The sequence below is a fragment of the Watersipora subatra genome, chromosome 2, assembly GCF_963576615.1.
Source record: "Watersipora subatra chromosome 2, tzWatSuba1.1, whole genome shotgun sequence".
Taxonomy (NCBI): Eukaryota; Metazoa; Bryozoa; class Gymnolaemata; order Cheilostomatida; family Watersiporidae; genus Watersipora; species Watersipora subatra.
The window spans coordinates 22814473-22841199 of NC_088709.1; the positions used below are offsets into that span (position 1 = coordinate 22814473).

General features: G+C 33.9%; 1 long non-coding RNA gene across 1 annotated transcript; it reads left to right on the plus strand.

The window, feature by feature from the left end:
- Positions 1-17729: 17729 nt before the first annotated feature.
- LOC137386965 (uncharacterized) lies at positions 17730-26010 on the plus strand. Its single transcript, XR_010977857.1, has 4 exons — positions 17730-17867; positions 21795-21997; positions 23393-23503; positions 25768-26010. It is a non-coding gene; the product is annotated as an uncharacterized lncRNA (long non-coding RNA).
- Positions 26011-26727: the final 717 nt, after the last annotated feature.

Below are 26727 nucleotides of genomic sequence, written 5' to 3' on the forward strand. Positions count from 1 at the left end.
TGGTGATGCTAGCTTAAGAGTTACTTGTAAAAGTACCTGAGCAATATTTTGTGTACTCAGTTAACTTATCAAAGATTTGAGGAAATCTTAAAAAAAGACGTGACTCGCTATTTAGAGCTGACCCAAACATTAATGTTAACTTTTACTTGGATGAGTTCAAGTTTGGTCTGAAACAACCTTTTATTTCAACTTCTGAGTGTGGTGATTGATGGACAAACAGACACCACTCTTATTATAGTATAGATGATAGTTTAGTCAATATTCCTCACCCATACATTTGGCTTCATGCAATTTAACTGTTAATAGTTATTGTTAAGCCTATTATTAACAATTACGGTGACTGGAAAGTAAAATAGGGGTGACCATACGCAGTGACTATTAATAGTGACATAAAGGATTATATCGATCTAAAAAGCTCAAATAGAGAACAAAACATTGTGAATAAAATCTAAAAAAAACAATTGTTGGTGGAGATCCACTTAAAACCAGCTCTGCTTCTGTGGCCACTCTAAATTAAGAGCATGAAGAGTTTTTGATAAATCTCTGTTTATAGATTTAAACTTGTCATTGTGTGTGTCTGTCTGTCTGTGTAAACACTATGCATTTCAACATTATTGGCCAGTTTTAGCCACACCTCATGCGGGTATGCTCTGTGCCTTCTGCCAGATCATCAAACATATTTGGCTTCAAAAGCCTATTTGGCATTTGAGAGCCAGTTTCGTATACACCCTCCTGCAGGCTATCTAATGGAAATTGAAACAAATTCTGGCCAACACTGGTTTACTGCTAGATAAAGATTTAAAAAAAATAAAAAAGGTTTTTCTTGTAAGAATCAGTAACTAGAGGCTTAACAACAGTAATAGTACTACCAACACTTAAGCAAAACAAGTAACAACCATTGGTGTAAGAGCAAGACTTACCCTAAAATAAGAGTTGAATATGAAGTAAATAATAGCAGTTGTGAAGGCGTTAACATACAAAAAATATACAAAGACTTCCGTTATTTTCATTTTTGTTGGAACTGTTGATGGCAGCCAGTCAAGTACGTGGTGTATGGACTAAGTCAAAATTAAGACTGAGGCATCTACCATCAACATCACAGAGAGCTGTTTAAATACAGAACCAAAATTGTCTTACATTTTTGATGACTGGATCTCTAAAACTACTGAATATTTAAGTATATTATGACATTAGAATCATGTCTCATTGAAAATTAAAACTACAATAAAATTATAATAATAGTAACAATAATAACAATATAAAGATAGTAATTCTCTGACAAGGATTAAGTATACTTCAGTGACTCATTCTGACGCAGCTTTTAAAAGCTCTTCACTGTTTGTTTAGAATTTGAACAAATGCTGTCTATAATCTAAAGTTGGAATGACTTTCTCCATTTGTGTTAGACAGAACCTAAAAAAAACATTGGTGATAAAATTGGAATTTTCTTAGACAAATTATCCTTTTACATAACTCATTGAGTCAGTCAATAGGTTTGCCTAATTCAGTGCCAAAGTTGGCATAAAATTGGTTGGCTTTCTCCAGTTGTGTTGTCGTAAGTGAGGTTTACGATCATGTCTGCACAATCGTCACTCTGTAAACACAGATGTAGGCTATGATAAAATAAAATGCATGAAATGTGCAGCTCAAGCAGCATGCAAAATTGGAACTAAAGTTCATTTTTAAAGAGAGCTTTGGATAGCATTCTTTTCTTTCAAAATGGTAATAATTATTTTATTTCTCTGTGAAGTGACCAAAAAGTTAGTAGTAGCAGTAGTAACTATTAGCAGTAGAATTGGTAGTAACAATAACAATGATTGGGGTAAAAGTAGTAGTAATAATAGTGTTAGTAGAGATAGTAGTAACAGTAGTGAGAGTAGAAGTAGTAGTATTGCTAGTAGTAGTAGTATCAGAAGGAGGAGGGATAGTTGTGTAAGGAGTAGCAGTATAGTAGCATTGAAGAGATAGTAAAAGTGGCAGTGCCAAAGTATGGATAGCAGTTGAAATAGTAGAAGTAGTACTAGTAGTACTATTAATACATGTAGTAGCAGTAGTAGTAGCAGTCATTACTAGTAGTAGTAGTAGTAGTAGTAGTAGTAATAGCAGTAATAGTAGTGAATAGTAGTAGTTGCAGTAGTAGTAGTAGTAGCAGTAGTAGTAGTAGTAGTAGTAGTAGTAGTAGTAGTAGTAGTAGTAGTAGTAGTAGTAGTAGTAGTAGTAGTAGTAGTAATAGCAGTAGTAGCTGTAGTAGCAGTAGTAGCAGTAGTAGCTGTAGTAGCTGTAGTAGTGAATAGTAGTAGCAGTACTAAAAAGTAGTAAGAATTCTGAATGTATGTATTCTTTTTATCCTCAGTTAGAATGACACCCGTCATGTGTTTATCGTTATAACATTTTAACAACAAATGAAAACGACATACTCCATATGCGCCTTTTTATGAAGAACAAATAGTTTGGTTGCTGACCATCGCATGATGTGTTAATGTTTTTATGCCTTGGTCATTAGTCAAAGACAACAATAACCAGGGAAGGAAAAAAACCTTGCAGCAGCGCAGATCTGAACAATTTAGATAAATATAATTCAAAGTGTGACCTGCCTTTTAAACTCGAGTGATGAGGGAGTGAGTTTGGAGTTGTCAGACCTACATATTTAAATACATGTGTATTTTTCTGTTCAAAGTGGGTCTGCAATAATAAAAGTCAAGGGCTAACAATCATTACCCTCAATCAAATGCTCGCAGGACATCAGCACCGCCTATACAAAAACAATATTATTAACCTATACATAATAATATTTTTTTGCAATTGTATAACTTTGAGAATAACTGGGCTTAAGCAAGTTAACATTTTGTGGCATTGAACCATTGTTAAGAAATTTTTTTAAATAAAACATTGGTGTTTTTGATTTTTAATTATTTAGCAACTTAAAGAACCGACAATTACCCAATGATTACCAATTACCCAATTACAATTACCCACCTTGATAGTCATATCTTTCTCTAACTCAGTGGAACGTTGGAAAACACTGCTGCGTTTTCTCAAGAAGAGTTTGACAATGATCAGGGTGTAACAGAGGATTACAATACTTGTCGGAGTAGAATATTGAAGAACTGAGATAAACACCCACACAGACGGATCCCCTATATAATTATACTCTTTGAATAGCTGTAGAGAAGTATACAGACCAGCGACCAACCAAACTATAACAACCACTATTATTTTGTAGGACGTTCGAAAATTTGTTGCTTTGAAAGGGAAAAGTATAGCAGCACATCGTTCAATACTAATAGCTGCGCTGCCAATATAAGCAGCATCCGATCTGATGAAGGAGCAAAAGTAATAAACAGGAGACTGAAAGAGAACCTCAAAATTTCGGTATCTAAAATAAAAAGTAGCACAGACACATTGAGTCGCTGCAATATTGATGAGTATAGAATCTTGGCTTTACTTCCTGTATGTCCACCGAGAGCGATAACGAATATCGTAAATCCATTTAGCAGGATGCCAAAAGACAAAAAAAATGTTAATGTACACCTTTTCAGCTATTTCGTCTCCGATGCTGTACTGTACAGCCCATCTTGAGTTCAGGTAATTCATGTAGCTTAATCCCATTAAGGGCAATCCGAGACATGCAGAGCTAAAAATAGAAGCTATCGGTTGCTTTGATATCTTCGTAGGAATTTGTTTTTGTTTTCACAAAACTATCAAGTTGGTCCATCATGATTGAGAAGTCATGTATACTATTTCATTCCTAACAAAAGCATTAGTATTATGGAATGTTTTTGTTAGCAACCCAAGGACATCTAAAGTTACCAAAGCACCAGCTACACAAGAAAGAAAAGGTTTACAATTCAGACCTGAGAACATTTGACTTCTTTCTTAGCTCTGTGTTTACTTCAAGGAGCAAGCTATTAAACATACATGTACATGATAGCTTCATAAGATTACTTTAAAAGTAAAAGGGCTAAGACAGAAACAGATGTTATAGGGCATCAATACTCTGAAAAGTACAACACTTCAACATTACTAAAATGATGTGATTTTTTAAACATGAGCCTAAACATCAGTTTCTTTACTTTATAATTAGGCACCTTTAATAAATACCATGTTAGTGGCAATACATGCTAGAGTGGATTCTTTGAAGCGGCCTGAGCAAAAATTGGTAATGAAGTTATGCAAAATTTCATATAAAGTTGCATAAAAAAGCTACTTAATGTCACAAAACGTCCGTCTCTCTCTCTCTCTCCTTCTCTCTCTCTCCTTCTTCCTTCTTTCCTTTTTCCCTCTCTCCTTCTTCCCTCTCTCCTTCTTCCCTCTCTTCTTTGCCACTTGTATTCTTCTACGTCGCTAACTCTCTCTCCTCTTTCTCTCTCTCTTTCTTTTTCACTTTTTTTCTCTATTTATCTCTATCTTTATCGTTTCTGCTCAGTTTCTTTGTCGACAGTTTATAATCAGCGCTATATTTTAGATTGTTTTTTTAGTTTAAGTTTTATACATGTTATGTTGAATTTTATCAGTAATAATATAATACATTTTATACAATACATGCACATGTACATACATATGCACATATGTATGGACATGCAAATGTACTACATATGTATCTACATATGCATGTACATATGTATGGATGTACATATGTATGTATGTGCGTACATATGTATTTACAGTGCTTTTACCTATCAATGTAGATGTCTTTCTACCTTTCTTCTCCTAGCACTCTTTTTTTTTCTTCCATCTCCAAATACTAATAAGCTTTGCACTTTTACCTGTATACTTGCAAGTTGTGTTTGTTTTTATTTATTAATAATAATAAAACAAACAAATCAAGGAAAGATACCAGCTGACCTTTTGACCCTTAACCAGCTAAGATTGTTTATCAGTCAGTAGTAATAAAGTCATCTTCTACTGAAAGCTAAGCAGGTGCCTAGAGTCAGCCTCTACTATAACACTTTGAGCCAAACTCTACTCACTACTTGACAAAGAAGTGTACTTACCTAATAGGGCCTACTAATAGTTTATACAGGCAACTATAAACTCTTATGTTATCTCGACTACATTTATTAGTTTACTGGCAGTTTTTAAAAACAGTTGCTACAGTGGGTAAATCTTCTGTGAAAGTATTTTAGGTCAACTGCTAAAAACAACATACACTGAAAGCTGTTTTACCTACTTCCTAGTAGGCAGATTACAGAGCATAAATTTTTATTTTCTTGGACTGAATGCGTCTCAACCAGCCAACTTCTTGATTAATTGTAGCAATTGTTTGACATCTTTCTACAAAAGATAAATGATGACTTTATAATGACATTGACATGACTTGCTGAGAAAAGAGCAGCGTGTCATTCTCAAAAAACAGTAACTTAACAGTACAATCTTGAACAAGGATTAATCTCCACCTGTGTCACTTATGTTTCTCATATGATTTACATTCTCATACCAATCAAACTCAAGACAACACATACATATCCTTATTCTTACTATATTTAACAACAGCTGTTTAGTAGCAGTGATATATAAGCGCTGTCTTACCAAATACAATGTATGCTGATTTGTAAAATGAATGTGTTTTATTGTCGCTTAAAATATTGTTGATTTATGATGAGACCTGAAGTATTACAAGAGTTTTAAGTTAATTCAAATAACTTTTTTATACTATGATGATCCTATAAACATGAAATTTCTATTAATTTTTAAAGGTTTTTGAATAAACAAAACATAAACAAGGCGTATGTTAGTAAATCAAGCAATTATATAGTTTCTTACAGTAATCTGAAAAAGATTAACCAACTGCAAACAAGACAATCTTTACTAATGAATACTTATCTCTACCTTGAAATAGTCAATTTCTGACCGACAATGTCTAAGCTTTAAAAGGTAGAGGCTGAAGCAGAAGCCAGAACAAGTCTACATAATGATGATGAGGAAAAAGATTATCATCCTTATTACTGCTAATATCATTATCGCTATTAATATTATTGTTATCATTATTATTGGTCTTATAATAACTTAAGATGTAGTTTTCTGTCATCAACTTAGATCTACTTTGTTACTACTGTTATTAATATTAATATTAATGTAATTATTAAAACTAGAAATTCCACTGTCATACAGCCCACGACCAAAGTGATATTAGAAAAAAGAATGGGTACTGATGATTGAGAAATGTAATATTAGCAGTCAAATGGCGCTGCAGTGCAATAGGATAACTGCAATGGTAGCTGTAATGTACTGGGTGTTATTATGTACAACAAACAGCAATAATGAAAGAAAAAGATTATATGTTTATATCTCTCCTCTGCAATAGGAGAAATGCAATATTAGAAGATCATCAACTTAGATCTACTTTGCTACTACTGTTATTAATATTAATATTAATGTAATTATTCAAACCATTGCTAGTTTTAAATATTTGCTCAAACTTCCAATTAATTTGATGTTTATAGCTTCTGCCTGGGTAGTTGAGAACAGAAGAAGTGTTCTTGCTAAAAAGCTGCGTAGTTACAGACCAAAACCAATTCACTATCTAAAAACAGAAAAACTAGTAGATTGTATTACTATGTGAGATAAAGAGATACTTACTCTGAAATATACATTGAATATGAAGTAAATAACCGGAGACGAGAAGGTGCTGATGTACCAGAGATAAACAAAGATTTCTGTAACTATCATGGTCGCTTGAGTAGGTGTTTTCAGCCAGTCTAGCATGTGATGCATTGCCCAGGCTATGACTAGTACCATAACATCCACCATCAGCATTACAGACAGCTGTTCAAATAAAAAACAATTGTTTTCTGTGATATTCAAGATTTCTTTGAAATGACAGCATTGGATTGAGCAAACAAGTAGGATACATACATAAGATGGAATCATAGTGTGTTAGGCATTTGTAAGCAGGTGTGTCTGATATTGTGTGTTTAGCACTTGTAAGCGGCAGATCCCTGTGTGCATGTGCATATTTGCATATGCGTGCATGCATAGGCCTTTACACCCTTATATTTGAGAGATTCAGAAAGATTTAAAAGCTAGAATAAAAACATGAGAATTCAAGAGCAAAGTTAACACGAACAACAGCAGGTATTCAGCTGGTATAATACATAGAGAAAATGCAATTCATTAAACAAGACATTTTACTAAAGCGTGAGATAGAAAACTCAGCCACTAAAACTGTCTAGCAAAACATGTTTGGTTGACTGGTCTTGTTTCCTTATCAAGATATCATGTGTCAATAATAGCCCATCTTATGAATGACCATGAATGTGGTTAGCTATCACTAGATTTCATAACACGGTGTGGGAAGTAATGCAACGGATTCATTGATAAAAGTGTCAACCAGGATGATTAGCCTGTCTCTCATGCATGGTTAGATACTTAAATTATTTCCTGTAAGATCACAAATGTTTCAAAAACATGTCCCATTGACATTCTATTAACAACCGACCAATATGAGTTAATATCGTAGCTAGTTTCACTGAAGGCTGGTACATACTATATTGTCCATGTCCCACAGTACATCGGTGATCATCGTGACAACATTGTTTATATCAACAAATAGTCTGAGACAGTTTCCATAATACTATGTGGTCATTAATGAGATGACAAAGTACTAATCTTGCAGTAGCATTCATAAAAACAAACACAGATTTTGGGAAATATGGATATAGACCATATACTATCATTGCTGAATTGGTGCACATCGTACAGGTCGTCGTATATTTTAGGCGAGCAATCGGGAAAGTTTTACAGCCGCAATGTTTCCTGATGTATCCGCATCACATTGACGATGCTAATGGTTTAAGGTGCGCGGTTCACTACTAATCATCAATTGGACAGCCCCAACATATGGCAATATAGTGTGAACTAGTATTAAGCAGTGCTGTCAGAGGGACTGCACAGGCCTTGTTATACCACCGCAGAAGTTGTCTGCACTACAATCTCTTTAGTACGATATAATCAGATACTTATTCTCTGCAAGGAAAGTGTATATTATTATAAATTGTGAGTCTGTTGCAGTCAATAAATAGTCTCCCTGGTACTACACTTTAAGGATAACAATAAACCTTAGTTGACAAGTGTCAAATAACGTAGAGTCGACTGTCTAAAGGAAAATATGAAGGAAATGCCTCCCAGAGACCTTTTTGGTAACAAATACAATTTCCTGCAGACGTGTTTTTTACTCAGTATGCATTGTAAAAGACTCCTAAAACTTTATAGAGAACATTAGCAAACTAAAGCTATGTTAAGTGCAGTTTTATACATTGTTGTACTTTTAAAAACTATATAACTTATATATAAAAAAATATGCAAAATATTTATATATATTCATATTTTACATATAAATTATACATGTACATACATATGCATAATAAGGCTTAGATAGTCGAAACAGTACAGTCTGTAGATTAAGTATTTGGCTCTCCTACTTTGGTTTGGTTGGGCTCTATGTGAGAGGGGTGAAAATATTAGCCTTAGTTCAGTGCTAATCATTTTTGTGATTTGAGCACCTTTTTTGCACTTTGACACTTGACACTTTTGCACTTTGCACACTTTTTTGCACAATGTGATTGTTTCACGACAGGAAGTCAATTCCTATTTGCAATGGGAGTTGTCTCCCTTTTCGGCTCTAAGCTGTACTGGTAAGGCTTCAATAGTTGAAATAGTACTGCCTGTAGCATGAAGTTAAGTATATACATGTATTTTTGTGCATATATATATATATATAAATATATATATATATATGTATACATATATATATAGAAAAAAAGTTTAACGAGTTAACTATCATGTAATGCACCAGCATCCTTGTGTCAGCCTCTATCTACTTTATGCAATGGCTCCCTAGACTTTAGAAACAAAGGTTTGTTTTCCAAACTGAATAAGTATATTATTTAAGCTGCTTTCTAAAAGTTTCAAGTATGTAGCATCTATCAACCGGTATAATCCCAACCTTTATAGTGGTGTCCTTTTCTAGATCTGTAGAATTTTGAATAACATTGCTATGTTTTCTCATGCAGAGTTTGACAACGACCATAGTGTAGCAGACGATTGCGACGCTAGTAGGCACAGTATATTGGAGCACTGCCACAATAGTCCACATGGTAGGTGAACCTACATAGTTATACTCTCTGAGAAGTTGTAGAGCCGTGTATATACCACCAAACAACCAGACAACAACTACTACCATTATTTCATGTATTGTTTGAAAATTCTTTGCTTTGAATGGAGAAAATATAGCTTCGCATCGTTCAATACTAATAGAGATGTGTCCGATATATGCGACATTTGATCCTACGAAACAACAGAAGTAATACACAGGTGACTGAAAGAGAATGTCAGAGTTCAAATATCCAAAATGGAGAATGGCGGAGAGACAATCAGCCACCGCCATGTTGATGAGTGGAATCTTGACTTTGCTTCCTGTATGTTCACCGAAAGCAATAACGAATATCGCAGATCCATTTAGCAGGATTCCCAAAGACAAGCAGATGTTAATGTACACTTGTTCGGGTAGGTTATCTCCTATACTGTACCGTACAGCCCAACTTGAGTTCAGATAATACTCTGTTCCCATTATTCCATTAAGAAGGTTATCAGAGACAGGCGCAGGTGGAAATGAAAGCTAACGGCTGCTTTGATAACGCTATAGGAATTCGTTTTGATTGTGTTTGCAAATCTATCAAGGTGGCTCGTCTTGACTGAGAAGTCATGTATACTATTTCACCATTGATATAATAAACTTTGGTTTATTATAACTATGTGTTTCGCTCTTAGCAAAAACATCAGCAATTCGGGAGGGTTGTTTTATTAACCCATAGACATCTAATACTACTGAAGCAAACGATGCATATAAAAAAAGATTAATGAAAAGGTTAAGAGAGTTGGATGAATTGGAGTTATCCTCTCTAATTCACTTGAGAAGGCTAAAAAGGTAGAGAAAAGGTTTAACCTAGCACAGCTACTGTAGCAGACTAAAGACAAGAAATGTTTTTGAAATTTGGTACTAATAAAGGTCAAAGATCTATGTTGTGCACCACAGCTAAATTATTCAATAAATGCATATTTGAAGTTCATGACTTGGCTTCAAATGTTGTGAAAGTGATGCGGCTTGTGGGCGGCTGGTGGCGGTGGTGCTACTGGTTCAGGCTCATTTATGTGATGCCACAACTGTGTTAGTTCTCATGAAACTTCAAGTGCAGAAGTGTTCTGCAGCAGCTGGTTTGCTGTCCGTCTCAAACTGTTGGACAGTCCCTTTTGCTCTATGTTTGTTTTTCTATTATTTTTGATGCATAACTCAGAAATTACATGCAAAAAACATGGCTTGTGCACATATTTCTTTTCATGTCACTGTAAGAATATGTTTTTTATATATTACAACATCTTTAGCAGTTCCTGCTAAATGTGTATGTATATATATATTTATATATATATATATATACATATATATATACATATATATATATATATATATATATACATGTATTTATATATATATTAACTAAAAGCAAGTGCAAAAGCATATAAAAAGAGAACTCTACACTAAAAACCTAAAAGATTATTAGTGGAGTATGAAATATTTGAAAAATTATTGCGAAAAAAAAAAATTTCGCAATAATTTTTCAAATATATATATATATCTTTAGCAGGAACTGCTAAGGATGTTTTAATATATAAAAAACATATGTATAGATATATATATATGTATAGATATATATACATAGTACTGTATTTTAAAGTATTAAATGTCATCTAAACTTTTCAAACTTATATGATATAGTTATGTAATCAAATCATTCTCAGCCAAGACATTATTAATTTTTAGATTTATGTCTAACAGCAGAATCTGATTGACAGCTAGAGCCTCCCATATTTTGGCCGAACTGGCACAAACTTTTTTCTCTTTCATAGATTCATATCGAGTAACAAGAACATCTGATGAATTGCGCATATACTATTTACACAGCAAACAGTTGCTGCAACAACAGTGAAACAGTTTGTATAAACATGTTCAGCAATATGATATTTTGCATGGTAAACGTGTTGAATGTTTCATTTTTGCACATTTGTTATTCAAAAACTGTATTTAGAGAAGAGTTGAAGGCCTTATCATCTTTCACTCAAATGTAACTTTCAAAAGGTTACCTGGCTAACAAGCATGCTGCTAAGAATATATTTATAAGGAAATGGGGTTTGCAGAATTTGTCGCAGATTTCATTAAATAGTTGTTCACCCGACCTCCTTACGGATAGAAGTTTGATCAAAACTGAATAGGCAGCAATATAATGTTAGTGTATCAGCACCCCTGTTGTTTAGAAACAAAGGCTATGTGTGCAATTCCATTAAAAGTGGTTTTATGATCATTGTAGATTTTTTATAAGAGGGAACCTGTGTGATGATAACATGAGCTTAACCTGCAAATGGTTGTACTATGCCAGCCTAGTTTTGGTAAGGTTGTGTTAAGGTTGTGTAAAGATTCCTTGAATAATTTGTTACACACATTTGAATTCAACTCATACACTCTTCACAGTTTTAAGAAAATGTGGTAGTTTTGTTTTGAATTTTGCTGTTGAAAAAACTGAATGATTGCTTAGCATCTCACATAAGCCAATGTCTCTACTCATAAATAAAGCTACCACTTCCAGCCTTTACTTCAGTGTCTGGACATTGTCAGTCTGCATACCCAGCCTCTGTTGCATAGAATAAGATGCCTGCTGCCATCCGGGGCTCCAAAAGCAGCTCTTGAGGCAGCGCTTGCTGTCAAGGCTGGAGTAGTCAGTGTTCAGTTTGGCTGTCTTTCTTCATTTTCCTTTAAATTATAGTGGTTTTTTTCTCTATGTAAGCCACACAATGCTCACTGACTGCTAACAGAGCTTTGCACCCAGTTAGCCAAGCTATTGTGTACATGCAGCATTCATCAATAGTTTTCATAGTGTGTCTTTTTCGAACTTGTCTCGCTTCATAAAAATTCAAATTCAACTTAAAACCATTTGAGTGATACAAAAGTTTAGAATAAAAAGAAGGCAAGTTTTTGATAAGACTCACAACATCCAATAACACACGAGTTTTCTGACTTCCCGCAGCACAAAAAATGGAAATAGAAGTTCAAGAAAACATAAAAACTCTCAGGTTTCATAGATTTAATAGAATTAATAGAGTTTCAATTAATACATTGCTTAGCACGTGCAATTGACAAAAGGATTTATACAGTATACAGTAAAAGCTGTAAGCCATGCGAGCCATCGCAGACTTGTGAATAGACAACAATTCCCAAGCAGGTTGATTCTCAACCTGCTTTTGCAATCTTTGTGAGTCGAGATCCAACAGAATGCGAAGTTTTGATTCTAATTGCAATAGCTATAGCTGGACATACTGAACTGCACACATACATGTACACACACATACACACGCATTCACACACGCACGCACGTGCACACAAGCACATGCGCACCCGCACACACATGCACACACATACACACACACATGCACGCATACACACACATGCACACACACATGCACATGCACACACATGCACATGCACACACACGCAAACGCACACACGTACATGCACACACCCACATGCACACACACATGAACACCGAAACATGCACACACACGCACACACACACACACGCACACACACGCATACACACACATGCACACAGACATACATACGTACATACGTACATACATACTTACATACGTATGTACATACGCACGTACATACATACATACATACGTACGTACATACGTACGTACGTACATACGTACATATGTACGTACGTACATACGTACATACATACGTACGTACATACATACGTACGTACATAAGTACGTACATACGTACGTACATACATACGTATGTACATACGTACGTACATATGTACGTACATACGCACGTACATATGTACGTACGTACATACGTACATACATACGTGCATACATATGTATGTACATACGTACGTACATATGTACGTACATACGTACGTACGTACATACGTACGTACATATGTATGTACATATGTACGTACGTACATACATACGTACATGCGTACATACATACATACGTACATACATACGTATGTACATACATACGTACGTACGTACATACATACATACAGACATACATATAGACATATAGACATACATACAGACATACATACAGACATACATGATAATGATCGATGATAATCAATTATAATCAGGTATAATTTGATGATAATCTATTATAGGTGATCAATTGATCAATCAATCCTTATCAATTTCTATGATAATTATTGGACACTATTTAGGAGTCGAGAGCACTAACTGCTCTCAACTATTATATCACAATTATTGTGATTTGATGGTGTGGGTGGTGGTCAGATTATGGACGGTGTGTGATTGACGGCAATGCCATAGTTAAATGTTGATGCCATAGTGTTCAGGATGCTAGGTATATAAGCAACTCAAGATACTGCCGGTGGCCTCAGTCTACAGTGATGTTTCAGGTAAGTACAGTATATGCATTTTATTCAATATGGCCTTCCCTGTTACAAGTAAAGAAATTAATACCCCTAACTAGGGAATTACGTCACATAAGTGAGAACCTTTCATGTCTTGGAGTACTTCTTTACCCGGGTGAAAACCTGTCCAACATATCACTACCTGAACTATTTTTCATGGATGGTAAAGAGCCAATAGTTTATTACAAGAATTTCCACCTTTGCTATAAACTTAGCAAGTGTAGGCAACATAACTGTATTCAGATTTACTTTTTAATTTTAAACTATCAATTCCAATGTCGCTATCGTTTTTAGCACCAGTGATAGTCGACTCCAACTCTCTAAACAAATGTCAAGCTTTCAATTTGTTAGACATATGATGTAAAGTCAAATCAGTCCCTGACATTCAGTCTATAGCATTAACTGTTTCTAGCACTTAAATTGACCAAACCATTCACAGCTGAAGCTACACAAAAGCGTTATCTTAAACTGTCATAAAAATCAGTCTTTACTCACCTTTTGTATTCTCACCAGCTACTTCGTCTCTTCCTCCCCCAAAGCCTAGAAAATTTGAAACACATTTCATCTTCCTCACTAAAACACTCTGTCCTCTTTTTTTCTCATAATGTCATCTCAAAGGATTAAAAGCTGCTGTCTAATAGGCATCCACAGCCTGGCTTGCAGCACTCAACCTTAAACCCCTAAGTAACTGCAATTTCTTGTTACCGACTGCGATCGCTATAATCAAACTGTTTTGCAAGTCCACTTCACAGATTTGATAGCATTAGCAAACGATAATGCAGCGGATGATATTCAATCGATATAAACTTTTGTCAAAAACACAGAAATATAGGAATGCTATATTATACTGAGCACTTGTTAAACCGTCTCAGTCAGAAACAAAAACAGTGTTCAACAGTAACAAAAAATCACATGTATTGCAAGTTAGAAATCTTGCACTAGACAGAGGCATATTGCACAATAATAATTACAACATAATCGGTCCTAACTTTTGAAAAACTTTTCTTTAAAAGCTAACCTTAGCGCAAAAAGAGAATACTATGGAAACAAAGCAACTATCTAATTGTTTTGGGCCAATGACAAGCATGCTAGAAATTTGAATTTCATAGACGCTCTGCAGCCAAAATCCATATCAGCACGCAGGCGAGATTCTTAAGTTACAAAATGACTTCGTAGAAATATTGTTTAGACGCATGATATTTGTTTTTATATATGAAAACAGTTTTAGTTTTAAACAAACAAGAAACTGCTTGTTTCATATGTTTAAAAAGCAAAACAAAAATAAAAAACAGAAAAACAAAAAAGAAAGACATTTTAATTTTTCTGTATGCGTTCATTTGGAGACTATTGTGTCTGTTTTCAGTTTATTGAGACTGTTCATTTTAGGTATTGCATTTTTTTTCAACTGACACTGTTGGCTCTCTCCTCCCAATGTTGCACATTTTAAACCTATCATATATCACATACAAGGTGGGACAACTTGAGCTTTTAGCAACATTCAGAAAAGATTTATTCTGTAGAAAAAATGAGAAAACATTACAACACCCACTCTTGATACAATATGCCCAACCCCATATCATCAGTACTGTGGAAGTCTGCATCACTTCCTAAATTGAGTAGACAACCCTTTATGTGCTGTTTTGGTCCCTTCTATTTGTTCTTGACATAGCTACTGTCACATGAGAAAATTAAATTAATATAATAATGTTTAGTATAATATACTTGAATAATATTAGCTTTATAAATTGTATAAAGAATTTATTTAAACTATAAATTTTAGTTTTAAAATTAATAAAATGAAACTTATAAATATAATAGTGTTTTTGTGTAGTTCTATATAACGCTGTGTAGGGTAACATTCTTGACTGAATTTCTCATGTAACAAATAAACTTTTCGAACTGACAAAGTGGCTCTTCCTGCCAGGTGAAGAAAATGTTCTCCATGTTAATCAGCTGTCCACCTCAATCCTGCGAAGTTGTATATGATTTGTTAGATACCCTATTTGTAACTCTGACACAAGCTGTCTTCTTCTGAATATTTGTATAAACGCTCAGTTCAGTAGTTGTCTTGCCTCGCTTGGGCACCAATGTTCGTTCTTCTGTAGTATGAGTGTTAGCCCTTTTCCTATTACCAGTATGCAGCCTCTCATGGGCGACAAATACCAATTTTGTGTGCAAACTCAAACATCGTAGTCGCCGTATCAATGATAGATTGGCTTATCTCAGGCTTTGATGTATTGTATATTTAACAAGAATAAGCCTCACTTGGGCATAAAATGAACAAAGAAAAATCATCCAAATAGTTTGTAGTATATAATGTATATCTAATCAAAATGACAGCAATTAAAGTTGTCCTGAAAAACCAATTAGTATAGTAATAGTACTCTACCAAATTGCCTTATCGTGATAGTTCACCCGCTTAGCCTCTTTGGCCCTCTCTCTGATTTAATCACTTTCAGAGGCTCTCTTTATACAAGCCCTTTGAGAATAATAAGTTTATCTGGTTTTTTGTCAGCATTTTGCAAGTTATGTGCAAATGCTGACAAAGCCTAGTGAAACACATCAGCTGTGATTGAGCATATGAGCTCACTTTTCTGGGAAGACCACAATGTTTGAAAAACTTCGCCATTTTTTACAGTGTAGAATTACTAAAAGTGTTTCTATCTCTTTTTTAGGTTTAAAATTCTATAAAAATATGGAGTACGTATTTTGTTTAATGCTCTCAGCTTTTTTAATGTCATACTTCTAAAAAACTTTTAAAAAGTACTAAAGCTTAATTTTTAGGGGCTCTGCTAGAAGCCAGCTACTTGGTATATTCCACGATTAAATGGGATGCCAGGAAAACATAGTAACTGTTGAAATGACTGTTTTTCATGAGTTGGATGGTTTCTGAGGACAGCTTTGACATAGCCAGTGTTCAAAGTAAAAATTAGTATAAAATATAAAATTCAAAACTAACATAAAATCAAAAAGCATCAAAAATAAAGATTAAAGTGTAAGCTCAATCCACACAATTTTCTATTATATGCCATACTTAATATTTTTTATTGTAGCTCGTGGATGTACTCATGGAAGCTCTTCTACTTTGTTTAGACCTTTTATAGGATAGCTGTTCTGTTCTCATGTCTAGCCTTCCAATGTTTATGCAATATTTTGATGCGTTTTGTTGAATCTGAGTAAATATATAAATAAATGTATATATTATGGTGAGATATAGTGGTTTGTGGTTTTCCTATCCAGTTAGCATCTGACATCTTTAGGGTGCCTTTTGATGGTATGTGTGTTGTGTCTAAGATGAAAAGGTTATTAAATTACCTTTCTGCATGTATTGTTGTCATTTTGAGTCATAGTGGTTTCTGGTTTCTTTAGGAAAATAGGTCTTTCAGATTTTTTCCAGAACTAATATATCTGGTACTATTTTCTATTCTTCATTGTATTTCTCTTATCAAGAGAATTCATAGAAATGCCCGTTTGTCATTTCTGTTACACCTACTGTACATATTTTAGCACGGTGTATTAGGCTATGTTTCATGTTTGTATGCCAACCTTTTTGCTTCTACCTCACCCAGTTTTGGTATTCAAGGTATTAAAATGGCAAATAGAATCATTATGCTACCGGAATAAAATCTTCTTAAATTATCCATTATTTTTCTGCCAATAACTGTCCTTATTTTTCTGCCAATAACTATTTAAATGCAATAGCAACAGCTTAAACAAAACCCACCCCCTCTGCATCTCTACTTCTACAGAAAGTCCCTTTCTACATGTACTCGGAGTCAGCTTCCAGAACAAATTTAGTTCATAGGTAGAGTGATTTTATAAGTTATTTTCTTAAGCAGCTAAAACTTTTAAAAAAGCAAAACTTATTTCATCAACAACAAAAGTTTACATTGCCGCTTTGTTGCTTGATAATAGGCCTACGCATTACAGAAAAGGTATATGTAGAACCAAGTCTCTAACAAATATAAATAAGTTTTTCATTACTGCACTTTTTACTTTTTGGTCAAAGTTTGTGACCTGCTGCAGTATTCCGGATTAATTACCAACTGTACAAGTAAGCTGTGAAGTTGCCCACACTAGTCTGTTCTTCGTCACCATGCTTGTTTGTACTATTGTAATCTGATTGATTGCTGGTTTTGCCTTGATTCATATTTGCATGCTGATAAAACCAGTTTGATTAGAGCTTGTCAAACAAAAGATTGCCAATCACTGGAGTACCACTCGACATCTTGGGCACGTAGCACGTTAGTACAACTTGTCTCAGTGTTTGAGTTTGTGTTTCCTACGTCTTTACACGTTCTCTCACCTTTCCTTTCCGTCAGATCTCTACAAAGACGGACTTTGAAGAAAAGATATCTTGGTTGTCATCAGGTAATACATTATGTATTCTTATTATGTGGTACAAGAATAAACAAACAAGGAGTTATACAGGTTTCATCGGCTTACAATGTTGATTCGTTTTAAAAACGCAGCATAATTCGAATGCCATGCCAGCCTGAATATTGCCCGGTTAAACAACATCGATGCTGCCTGTAGCTGAATGGGAAGAATACATTGATAAGTGGGCTACTGGCTTAAAACAAAAAAAATGAAACCTCATGCAGAGTTAGATTTTTAGCGAACCTCAGAAGTATGGCTACATGGGCATGGCTATTCATACACTATATACATGTACAGTTTTACTTCAACATACAAGAAATTTGAGATATGAGCCTACTTTTAATTAAGCAAGTATTAGCACTAACGTACGAGCCATGTTTAAAATACGAGCACGGGAGTCGATGCCCAAGTATCTCGGAGGTGTTTTATGAGAACAGCATCACTCTGCATTTTTCAACTGCTCAAGTTTTACTTTTGTATTGTGTTTATGTGCGCGTCTTTCAGTGCAGAATTATGTGAAATGAAACTACTGTGCGTAGATCGAAAGTTTGTCAGTTCAATTAAGGATAATGCAAAGAAAAGCCAATGATAACAATTGATATTAAACGTGAAATTATTGAAAAACATGTGAAACGTGTATGGGTGATTGATCTAGCTCAGCAATGTGACAGAATTACATTCACAATTATCGAACAGAAAAATTATATTGAGGGCATTTAGTTTGCTCTCAACTACGCTCTCAGGGTAGTAGTAGCTCTTTGTTTAACACATTTTTTCTAGTACTTCAAAGTAGCCTACAGTTATAAAAAAATTGGCTTAAATTTATGGTGGTAGATTAGCTTTCAAAACAGCGCCATAGAAATAATTACTGTCTCAGGCGAATAGGGGTTTCATGTTTAACGCGGTCCTGATACTTCGAAGTACATGCATATAAAAACAGTTTAAATTTACGATGGTAGATGAAACTTTAAAACAATGCCATAAAAATCACTACTGTGTCAGGCTAATAGTAGTTCCTTGTTTAACACAGTTCTAATACTTCAAAGGAAAGACATATGAAAACCGATTTGCAAGTTTGGATCAAAGGTTATGCAAACAAATTTTTAGCAAGCAAACTTTTACGCGTTGCATTAGTGCTAAATGCAACGCATGAAAGTTTTACTCTGCCAAATAAATTGTTTGGACACTAATATAGACTAGTTCAGCAGTGCAGAAGAAAAGTTGAGGCCAGAAAATATTGTGAATGGTATTGGACAAATAGAAGGTGTTAGTTCTGTTTTGAACATTGTTGTGGGGTATTTAACAGACAATATATGAGCGCTATCGTTGAGTAAACTTTTATTTAGATTGAAAGTGGATCAGCCACATCCTAAAACCGGAGACAAAAAAATAGGTATTTACAAACGTTAACTAAAACCAGAGTACATAGTGTAGACAACTTCAACACCAGTTTCATCAAAAGCAACAATCAGAACGCAGCTATCTGAGCAAGCGATGGAAATGTTTTTGTTTCTGCATATAATATAAGTATGGTTTGTTTATGTCACTTGCTCATGAATATATACTTGTATCATTTCACAGATTATTGCTGTATAACTTATAAATATGCAGGTTTATAGCATGTTATTTAATAGCATCTTTGCAGCTATCTTAGCGCAGCTTACAATGGATTGATGCTCACAACTTCACCTCTACTGCACATGAAAATTTACTCTGTGCTGCAAACTGTAACAAGCATATCTGTGAGTGCAATGAGCATTCATTCAACGATGTTAAATATAACATAAAAAAATATGTCTTCAACTTTAGAATGAAATGAAAATTTAAAATTCAAAAAAACTGCAAAGAAGGACACAGGCTATAATATCATCACAGGTCAATTGCAAGCAATATATATCAACTGGTAGAGATATTTCTCAGTTTATCGATGCATATTTATTGAGAGATCTTTGACAAGTTAGAGGTACATTAAGTTAGCAGTTTTATTGCATTCAAAGTATTTAATATCGGTCCATCAAAAAAGAGGGTAACATAGAGGCTACATCCGCTTTGCCTGTAGCAGAGGTAAATTTATCTTCCAAAAATTCTAATGAGCTATTTGAAAAATAGACCGCCAGCCTATATTTGAACATCGCCTCCGATTTCCGCCACCATTTAGGAGAGGATGAAAACTAGAGCGCCAAGGCATTCAATTAGAAGTTTTTTTTGTAACTCTAGTTCCTAAGGTTAACATAATGTTTTTTTATTATTTATTTATAATGATGATTTTGATGATTGTTTTCCAGGAGGTCTTTGCATTAGATAATTACTATAGGCTTTTATACAAACCTATACGATATTTTTGCCTTATGATGCCATCACTGAAACAAGCCAAAATCATATAATTGTATGCCAAATAGTTTTTCATGGTAATCGTAGCAAAACAGCAACAGTAATATATACACTATATAACATTTATGGTGTATATATAATATATACTATAATATATATGCTATATAGTATATAAAGTGTATATATAGTATATATACTATAAAAGGTATGATATGATGTATATAGTTTATATATAATATATAATATAATATATACTCAAAACACTATATATAATATATTTGAGTATACTTTCCCATACAAAGTGTATATATGTATGTATAAATGTATGTATGCATGTATGTATGCATGTGTATATGTACGTATGTATGTGTGTACATATGTATGTATGTACATATGTACGTATGTATGTACATATGTTCGTATGTACGTATGCATGAATGTACATATGTACATACTCTGTACGTCTTGTCGGTAAAAACAGTGTCAGTGTGGATAGCTGTTGAAAGTTGATGAAATAAAGAAAGTGATGAAAAGAAGAGTGTTTGTTGTCCCAATATTGTGTATGGTTCTGCAAATGAATCTTTAAAAAAACTGCATAGATATTGATATCAGCAGAATCTACATATTTTTATTGTTTTAATTTAAATAATTTTGTATCAATAGCTCCTCTTCATGGTTTTTTGTGTTGACAAAAATAACGTTGTGTGGCCTTTTTAGGTTTTGTTACGACAGAATTCACAATCATCTTGTTACTCCTATTATTTAATGGCTACCCAGAAGTTCTTAACTGTATCAGAGAGAAAAAGGGGGGGTCTTCTCCAAACTCTTGTTTCACCCCCTACCCCTCCCCCCTCACACCTCTAGGACTGCCAATGGACCTGCGAACTTATACACAGTAGCCATGACATAGTCACCATTCAATGCTGAGTAGGTGTGGCTTAGTGATCTAGACCTCTTGACCTGCAAGCGAAGATTCGGTGTTCAATTTCCATAAGTGGTAGCAGGAATAGCATTCAGCCTCAACTTGCTCCCTGCAACTAGCAATGTATCAAGTTGTCAAAGTTCCCTCACCACTGAACTCAAACACGCTCAGCTAAGACAGAGCCAATGTTTGTTCTTAAAAAACATACCGCTTCTGCTTGAAATTATTTGAGCAGACATCACATTTGATCTTTAAAAAAATGCTTAATCGGACATGCATGCATGCATGCGTGCACATGCCCGTTCACAAGCACAAGCTTGCACATGCACACGCGCATGCACATGCACACGCTTATTAATTATGACAACCCAATGCCTGAAAGTGTGTAACAAGCCAAGCATTTTCTAATACACACTGATATTGCACTCATTTTCTTTGCTAGAATAGGTAAACTACAAATATTGTGTTATAACACTAAAAACCGAACAGGTATATTGATTGTGTATGCTCTAAAATAAGCAACCCACACCCTACCAATTGAAAGACACCTGTAGATTAACTTAGGAGCAATTTAGCCCCCTTTTTTCAACTACATAAGACTGCTTAAGATCCTCCAAACCTTTTGACTCTCCGTATTACCCTCACTCTGTACATAATATTTGCAGGATGCCTCGAGATATTAATCATGGCAGCCTACTCAAGCTACTATTACTAATGTCACTGATCACTCTCAGCGATGCTTTCAACTCCACAACATCAGCTAATGACACTGACAGTTGCAAGTTCTCCTGGAAACTTCTAGGGGTTACGATTGGCATCTGTTTAGGAGTGATTGTAGGCGCCATCTTACTGTTTTTCCTTTTGTTATGTGAGTATTCTAAAATATCAATAGAAGGTCTCTTTCTTGATAGATATTATTGTTTAAATAAAGTAAAGCCAAATAAATGTAAACGAACAATGTTGTGTGATAGACAAGTTTTCTGTATACAACCATGTGACAGATTGCATTAGCAAATAGTCAATAGAGATATCGACTAATAGATCTATCATCCATTAAAACCTCTACCCATGTTTTTATAAATCACAAAACTTGTGATCAATAGAGCTATCAAACAATAGAATAATCAATCAAGTAAACTCTTACTAATGCTAGAAACTGATGCTGGAAACCGATGCTGGAAACCAATGCTAGAAACCGATGCTTTTCATTGTGGCTATGGCCTGGTTTCACACACAGACGGAATGCGCAGAGAAAGCAAAATAGTTAGTTGTGTTTGTACCTCTCATTACCGGTAGAGACCTAAACGTATTTCTACAAGTGATGGTTTTACGATTGGGTCACACATATTTCTGATAACTATCTTTTTAACATGGAGAATGAGGGTCTGCGTTCTCTTTTAACTACGAAACTGACATTACCTTTAGCAGCAGGTTTCACAGAACTAAAAAAAATAAAAAAGGCTTTCGATTGGTGAATGCATTGATTCTGGAGCAGAACTTTTGCCTGAAACCCCTATCAAAGAAACTCTAGCTTCTCTATCATTCACTTATCTTTCAACCCGTCTATCTCATGCAGCATCCATAATCGAGTTTGTTTCTTACAGTAAGCTGTTGGATGCTCCATTTTTGATTTAAGTTGACTACTTGTCATATTTTGCAGCCTTAAATCATATCCGATTCATTTATAGATTTTTTTAATAAATATGGCAAATGTCTGACACTTTCTTACTATACTAGCACACCATGCTCTACCATACCACCAGACCTTGGGCAACAAGGACAGCCGAACAAGTGAAATTCTTCCAAATGCATTTTGCGCAGCAAATTTAGACCCTATTGGTTCAACGGTGTTAGTCTGAGACAATGGTAAATTCTGAAACTGAGCTTACTTTGGGCAGAAAAATCTTGCTTTGACATTGCATAAACTATGTTTTTTGTAGCTAGCAGATTGAAAGGGTAGCGGAAACTGGAGAATATTAAAGAGTTGATATCCCTCGTGTTGTTAGTGTTTCACACTAACTATTTACTACCAGATTTTCATATTGCAGTCATTTTTCTCTGAATTGCAGGCATCTTAAAGATAATCCCTAGTTTGTCAGACTTCATCAACTTTTTGTAGTTTCTTGATTATACACCACATTGAAAATCTATATTAACCTCGATATCAGCTGTTATTGATTTTTAATTTTTAAATTTCTGCCAGGTCCCATGTATATGTTCAAACTAACCAAAACTTGAATCTTGAGTTCTCCTTATCATTTAGGTTGCTGTGGGTTTGCCTGTCAAGGTATTAGAAAGGGCTCGTATGCTGCAGGATATCAAAGTCTTGGAGGCGTGGAATCAGGTTCATGTTTTTCTTGCTGTCAGTCAACAGGTAATCATACCTCAAAGGCAGCATGTAACATGAAATTTGAATATACAGTGTAGTATAATTTATGAGTTTAAATTATACATTGGCATCTACTTTGTATCCATACACTGTATAATTCATACTTTGTGTACTGGGTATATGTTAGATATTATGAATTTTCTACTAATTCCTTTCTTAAGACAGTATATATTAGATATAACACAACTTTATACAACATGTATTAGATACTACACAATGTTATACAACATGTTTTAAATAATATACAGTTTCACACAGCTTGTATTAGAAATTGTGCAACTTAATACATGGATTAGATATTATACAACCTAATAAAACTTGTATCTGAGATTATGCAACTCCATGCAACTTATACAATATGTACTAGATATTATACAACGTTATACAACATGTATTAGACATTATACAGCTTTTTACAATGTGTATTAGATATTTTACAACTATATATAACATGTATTTTAAATCTTTATACAACTTGTCTTAGAAAATATACAACTTTACACAACATGTATTAGACATTATACAGCTTTTTACAATGTGTATTAGATATTTTACAACTATATATAACATGTATTTTAAATCTTTATACAACTTGTCTTAGAAAATATACAACTTTACACAACATGTATTAGACATTATACAGCTTTTTACAATGTGTATTAGATATTATACAACTTTATATAACATGTATTTTATAACTTTATACAACTTGTATTGGAAAATATACAACTTTATACAACAGGTATTAAGTAATTTAAAACATATTACGACAGTATATTGCATTGTATTTAAAGCCAGTTTATGAAGAAAGTACCAAAGAATCGGTACCGCACAGTATAATCTGTATTTATAGTATAACCTGTAAAATTACCAATAAAATCTGCAAAATTTATTTACATGCGTCTTCATACATATTCATACTTATACGTACATATACATACACATACATACATATATATATATTATATACATATATATATATTTATATGCATATATATATAAATATATATATTTATATAATATATATATTTGCTGATATGCATATTTATCCATTAATATTTTGTTATCGTTATATTTCGTTATTTCGTTGTGTATATGTGCGTCTGTTAGTCTGCGTAAAACACACCTTTTGGCTGATTTTAATCCATCATGTTCCATGCCTCCTGGCAGGGTACAAAATTATTTAGTTTCAAAGATAGGCTGGTTTCTGAGTACCAGCCTATTAAATACCAATATTTGATTAAAATACTTTTGGCAACTTGGAGCTTTAACAATGTGCTATTAGAGTGTTCCTAGCTGCAAATTTGGCAACAATTTTTGTTTTTATTTGGGGTTGTATGTCAGGCATTTAGTATTTCAATTTAGCTTTTTAATTTTACTAGATTTTGCTAATGCAGTCGCAAAGATAAATTGGTAATTGTTTACCCATGCGTTTTTAATAATATGCAAATTTGGCTCACAAAATGGTATGACCTATACATAACCTTGAAGATGAACTTGCACAAAATATTAGTAGATTTTATTAGGATGTATCGTTATTTTTCTGTCGTTTGTGATTGTTTTTGATGTTTGAGGTGATCTGATTGCCAGGGTGTTTCCAGATTAAAATAGACGAAACATTAATACATCTAATACATCAACTAGATTAAGGTTGAAGTGTTCAGATAAGAATAACTTGCGCAATGATGTCACTAGTTACAAGAGTTGCTATTGTTGACATACGTTATTCCATTAAAGTTACAGAGTTGCCCGTCTCCATTCTGTCGTTCTCTTTGCGAATATAGACTTCATAATTTAATTTTTGCTGGGTCTGAGCATTTTAGCCGCGATCGAGCTATGTCAATCTCAATCCTGCAACATCCTGACAGTTCAATTACTCAAACATACCAAAATACTGATAGTTTTTTATAAAATCTTTCAAGCTTTCGTGCGAGTTCATATTTAATCATGCCTCTGGTGTCCATAGCTGTTCGGGTTTTAGTCAATAAAAATGGTTATAATTAATTTGCTTTGTAACATCTTATGTTTTTTCTCCAGTTCTTATACACAAATTGCAAAATAATTTTAGATAAATGGCACCAAAGCTGCTTTGAGCTTAGGTATTTGACAGATAATTAAAACTCAATTACACAAGTTTACAATAGTCATACACATTTCAGCTCTTAGATTCTAAAAGAAATGATTAATTTTTTTTTACTGCTGGTAAATGCTTCAAATTTCAGCTCATACATCTTTGCCTGGTGTTTTAGGCCAGGGCGGACAATGCAAAGTAATTTGCATCATAATCCCCATTGTATGGATAATTTTGGTTGCTATCTTTATCACTGTGATGCTGACTGGTGCTGGCTTACAGGAGTTATGCGAGAAAGAAAGATAAAGGCACATTAAAGTCATCATTTAATTTTTATCATCAATATGTCATCAATAACTTATTGATATTTCATCATATGCCAACGATATGTCATTGATACGTCATCGAGATGTCATCAATTTGTAATTGACGTGCCATCGAGATGTCATCAATATTTCATCGATATGTCATCAATTTGTAATTGACGTGCCATCGAGATGTCATCAATATTTCATCGATATGTCTTTGATATATCCTCGATATGTCATCAATGTGTCATCGAAATGTCATGAGCATGACTTTGTGAAAAAACTTTTATTAATTGGTTACTGATTTCAAAATCTTTTAATTTTTCACTTTGAATATAAAACTTCTTGACTAACCAAGTAATTGTAATTTTGATAATAGTGTCAATATCTGCTCTTCTTAGGTAAATTTTGCAAATATAACAATTGATCAGTGTAAAACCCAACTGCTTGTTCATGCTAAGTTAGAAGTTAGAAGTTATTGCCATTGTCAAGTATTTTTGGAGCTAGAATGTGAAATTTACCAAAGTGCAAAATTTAAAGATTTCACAAAATATTTAAAGAAAAAACTGCAGTAAATATACTAGATATAAGACTTGAGTAGAAGGAACATCATGAGCAGCGTTAAGAATGTTCATCACATTATCATTTTTATATTATTAACTGATAAAAAATTGGCAGCAGATGAGAAAAACAGAAGTTCTACTTTTAATTAACTTTGTGAAGTGTTTCTTAGTTGAACCTTAATTCTTTGCATCTGAAAAAACTGCAATGAATGCAAGTAATTAATGTACGTATACATGTAATTATACATATAATACAATACATATAAT